The 5426-nt window shown below is 48.5% G+C and overlaps 1 pseudogene; it reads left to right on the top strand.

Moving 5' to 3' along the window:
• Positions 1-4887, top strand: part of LOC104853923 — a 26008-nt pseudogene extending 21121 nt beyond the window's left edge.
• The last annotated feature ends 539 nt before the right edge of the window (positions 4888-5426 follow it).

Here is a 5426-nt window from a genome sequence, read left to right as displayed (position 1 = left end):
AAATATGAGAAACTGAAAAAATGGAAACAAAGTGTTTGTAAATGGGGAGGGGAGGAGGGGGTGAAGGGAGGGCAGGGACAAGGGGAAAAATGAGAATCAAGACCTATTATGTAAAGGTACAGGATCCCAATGATGAATGTAATTGTATTGTATACCTAGATTGTACCAATAACCTCAATAAAAAGAAAAAAAAATATTATAGAGGAGTTCACCTTCTAAGAAAACCACAATTGATAATAAAAAAAAAATACCAGTTCCCTGATTCAACCTCCCAATCTTATCACTGAACCTATGTTGTGGAGTGATCTACAAGTGATTAAAACTGCCCTTCTTCATACTAAAAATGACTCAATGTTTTTCCATGTGTTCTCTAGACTTCTAATGAGGACAATGCCAATTTCCTCACAAATTTTCCTCCAACTCTGACCTGTGAAACATGTCACCAACACCCCTCACAGCCCCACGAGAAGAGCCATTATAAAACAAGCCAATGAGCTCCTCAAAGCCCAATTTGTAAAACAAAAAGGGGAATATGGACCTATATATGAACCACGACTATAATTTCATTTAATAAGATTTTAAATTTTCTAATTTGTGATTCGGAAGGTTTCGCCGCAGTACAACAGAAGGACTCACCACTCAAGCTGAACGGACACTGCAAAGCACAAGAATGGTCTCCACTTCTGAAAACCTATTTCTTACAAAGATGCATAAGTCACTTGCAACTCCAAAATTACAATGGTAAAAAGGCTCCTTATCTTTCTGAGTTTGCTGACGTTTATACCTCAAGTAAGTGTAATGGCTTATTGGGCTCATGTTCTTAACCTCTCCTGTCTTAGATATAGTTATGTGGGAGATTCCTCCAATGCTAATTTATACAGACAAAACTAAATTGCCGCCTCCCAGCCCCCTGAGGGACTGTGGGAAGGAGGGTAGCCACCCTGGCCATTCCAATGGTTGGCATCTGTTACTCCACAGATGGTATTTCCTCACCATTATATGTAGTCCTGATACCACCAAGAAGTAGTTATTGTATTCCTTCCCAGCCCCCATGTCATATACATAACTTTTAATATCTCTCAACTAAATACTATTCATTGATTTTTAAAAATCATATAGTAACTCGATGCCCTTAAGTTGACAGCCGGCTGGCTCAAAAGCATCAACAAGCTCATGCGGTCAGCGTACTCGTGATGCCAACTACCATCCCATGGGCATCACATCTGTCCCATTGAACCACTCAGTCCTAAAAGAAAGTCCAACACCTTCTCTGTGGTGCCTTTCATACAATTCTAGGCAGAGATATTATCATCTCCAGAGCTGACTTGAACCCAACTTCATAAATTACAAATAGAAGCTCACAATATCACCTTAAATTACCTTAATGATATTGCCTACTGGTTGAACCCAAAAAATTGGTTTTCTGGCCTCAAGCTTCACGCCGGATTCTTGCTACTACTGGAATTATCTTTTGTTGTTTTTTCTTTCCGTCCTCACAGCCCCATATGCTATTCCAGTGGACACTCCACGCCAAGGCCACGATGGCCTTCCTGCATCAAGCCCCATCCCCAGTGACACCACATTCCTCTCTCTCCCCGTCTGTGATTTTAAAAACAAAAAGGGGCAGCGGTGGGGGACCTGTCCAGGCATGAGTGATGCAACTCCAGAACAAAAGCACACAGGCTCTATGAGGAGTGAGCGGTTAAACTACCAGGCAAAAGCACGCAAGCCGTGTGAGAATCGAGGGATTAAACAACACGAAGTTCGGTGAAGCACATTGGGTCTGGCCATGTCCTTTGCCTTTCCTAAGAAAAACCGCCAGCCTTGAGACAGATCCTGGCCCAAACCACTTTTCTCCTGCTTTTTTTTCTCAGACACTGAGATTCTAAATAAAAGCCAGAGTGTTCTCAGCGTAGTGGCTCTTGCTTCTCCCAGAGTCTCCCCGAAGGCTCGGTTCTCTCAGCGACTGAACTAAGTCTCATCTCCAGGCAATCTTTTCACCCTTAATGCCACTGGTCACTCACTGCACCACTGCCCCCTGAAAACCCACTTTACATATAATCACACGGAACAAAGGGTGGGGCAGTTCCAGCTCCGCCTCTGCAACAAGAAAAACCTGGACCAAATAAAATCAGTGACACTTTTGGACCCATTGGAGATCAGATTCTGCAGGACAAAGCATTAATTAGCCTGAGCTGCCAGGCTCCTCTGACCCACAAGAGACACTCAGCTCCACCCTGAGCCTGCTCTCACTCAAGGAAATAAGAAAACTAAGAAACACTTTTGAGGGCTGCCACTCCAGGACACAGGCCCACCAGACAGAGGTTTCATCTGAGGGTTATAGAATTATTTCTGTCCCCAAACCGTACCACCTTGTTGGCAGAGTTCCAATTAAATGAGAATGGGTTACAACCAAAAGAGCTACCAGCACACGTTCCGTTCAGGAGTTCTTGGTGCACCCAAAGACAATAAGGGAGACAAAGGCAAGTACACCAGAAACGACACATTTAATGAGCACTGACATGACGTTAAAACTCGTTTCCCTATAGCTGGGTGTGGTGGCACATGCCTGTAACCCCAGTAATCAGGGGCCGGAGGCAGGAGGATCACTATAAATTGAAGGCCAGCCTCGTCTGCATGAAGAGACCCTGTCTCAAGAAAAACAAAACTCGCTCTCCTAGATCCTATGACTTGGCAATCATAACAACAAGCCATGAGGCATGCTAAAGTGGAAGGAAAAATACAATCAAAGCAAACATAAGGACAAGACTTGGTTCAGTGTTGGCAGGGTTGAATTCTTCTGCGGCCCCTCGTCCAGGTCTACAGGTGGCCAAGTGCACCCTGGGAGCCCAGCACAGCCCTCGAGTCATCAAACATGTCTTCCAGGGGTGCCAGAGAAAGCGCGAGGTGGAGCTTCAGGTTACACAGAGGACAGAAAGTGGACAGTGGATTCCTCGTGGAAACACACCCGGTGCAAACCCCAAGCTAGAATCCGGGGAACACAATCACCGAAAGAAAAGAAGCCAAAGGGCCGGAGACAGCCCCACTGCAGGCATAGCTGAGACTCAGAGAGAAGCGGACAACAGCTGCAAAGACAGGAGAGTGGCTCTGGGAGGAGGAAGCGGTCAGGAGCCTCCAATGCCACTAGGAGACTGAACACGAGGAGGCCCGACGAGAGCTCAGCAGCCAGGGCCTCCCTGGATGGTCAGGGCCAGGGTTGGCTGATCCTGGGCTGAGTTAATGAGGTGGGTGCAGCTTGTGCAGAGTGTTGGCCTAGCAGGAGTGGGGCCTCGGGTTCAACTCCCAGCAGCCCTGTGCTGAAAACAGAAAAAGAGAATTGAGCTGGGCCTGGTGGCACACACCTGTAATCCCAGCACTCAGGAGGCAGAGGCAGGAGGATCGCTGTGAGTTCAAGGCCAGCCAGACTGGTCTCAAAAAAAATTTTTTTTTTTTTTTAATGAGAGGGGAGAAATTACAGCATGGACATAGACTAATCTTTAACAGTACAGGAAGAGGATAAAGAAGTTGGGAAAGCAGAGGGTATTCACCCATGAGGCCGAGTACTTCCTAATGAAAAGAGTTTTGTTCATTTAGCTTGCAGCTTTTGCATTGCACAGCTCTGGCAAGGGCTGGGGATGGACGGCACCCTGAATTGGGAGCAATGAGAGGGAGAGGTCACGCAGCAACAGAGGGCACAGGACAGTTTTGCTCTTTTATGGCAACCCTTTCCCTTGAGAATCAACTCAGGGTCCATTAATCCCTTCTGAGGGATTACCCGCCATGTCCCCAACGTGCCCTCTTAACTACTCATCGGAGGGGCCAGACCCTGCCTGGTACTGCTGGGCCCATTTCAGAGATGGAGAAACTGAGGCTTGGGAAGACGGAGAATCTAGTTGAGTCACATAACTACTAAGATAAACACGGATGAGGTGGCAGAACGCCCCGCCTGTCTTGGCCCTCACAGTCCCTCCTCTCCCGTACTGGATCTGGAAGGATCGCTGTGGACACAAAGCACCTGTTCGGTGCGTCAGCCCCTCAGGACCAACATCTTCCGTGCTGTAGTTTTTGAGCAAATAACCCAAATGTGGCACAGCTGCAGAAGTGAGTTAATGCTGGCGATCTCAGCCATTAGATTCCAATCGAGGATTTTCACTTGAACAACTACTACATCAGGAAAATGAGGACTCTTCCTGCCAGAGGGGGGCACCTGCCCATGGAGTCAGCTCTGAGTTCGCAGTCGCCTCGCCCCCCAAGAAGAAGGCCTATGAGAGAATGAATCGGGGGGGTGGAAGTCAGAATGGCGGTGTGCAGAGAAGCTGTCCTGGGCCATCACCGGCGGGCCCCATGGCTGCAGTGACGCCAGATTTTCTGCAGATCCATAATTGCCTTCTCTGTCACCTCATTCAGAGCTGTGCTTCTGAGGGGTTTTCTCCATCTGGACAGGGTGGCTTAAACATGTCTGTAGGTTGCAAGCGGGTAGTGAGTGGGAAATGATTTAGAAGATAACACAAGAAAAGCCACGTTTTACTTATTGTATATTATTCGGCTTTGGGGAAACACGGGTCGCCTTGTGTATTGTTCCTGTTACACATCCCTCCCTCCCTGCATCCAGAAAAACTGTCTCTGGAGCAAAGTAAGAGCTCAAAGTCCAAACAGCGATTGCCACGGTCTGCTTGTCAGGCAGAAAATCCCTCAGTGCTCGAGCTGATGACCTGGGGCCACTCCTGGATATCCCGATGTCCTGTGTGTGGGAATCAGAGCGACACCTCGGAGTCTCTAGGTCACCGGACCACAAGCTCTGCAGGGACCACGGGTGGCCATGGCGAGACTGGGATGAGCTGCCTTAAGCTGTGCTGGAGCCCAGGAAGTGCGAGGAAACCAGGGTGACCGCTGCCCTCCACGACCCCTGCTCTGAAACCCTCTTTATGCTACTGAAATAAGGCTGCTCTGAATACAAACAGCATTCAAAGAAACGCACGTGTTCTCGATGTCTCGGGTCTGCTTTTATCAACGGCTTTTTGGGCTGCTGTAGTTAGCAAGCTTTGAGGCTTTTGGGAAATAAGTTGCACCCCACTCACTCGCAGACAGCCTGGGAGGAAAGGCCTTCCTCCTGCCGGCCAGCCACGCACAGCCCCAGGAAGAGAGGAGCAGGCACGAACCTGCAATAACTGCTTTTGTGGCTCCCGTTATTGAAGAGCGGAAAAGAAAACCCTTACAATATTTCTGGAAAGCTTTTACTTCTGCCCAGTGGGCTGCTGCAAACCAGGACTGAGGAGAGGAGGAGAAGATCTGCACCCGCTCTGTCCCTTGCAACTGTCCCCAGGACGTCTGCCACCCTGAAGAGCAATGAAACAGCTCGCAGGAAGCCAGGGAGGAAAGTGACAGGGACACCGGCGACGGCTTTTCCTCGAACACAACAGAATCCT

This window comes from Fukomys damarensis, unplaced genomic scaffold (genome assembly GCF_012274545.1).
Source record: "Fukomys damarensis isolate Sample0158 unplaced genomic scaffold, DMR_v1.0_HiC HiC_scaffold_5, whole genome shotgun sequence".
In the NCBI taxonomy this organism is placed as follows: domain Eukaryota; kingdom Metazoa; phylum Chordata; class Mammalia; order Rodentia; family Bathyergidae; genus Fukomys; species Fukomys damarensis.
This window is presented reverse-complemented; position numbering and strand designations above follow the sequence as displayed.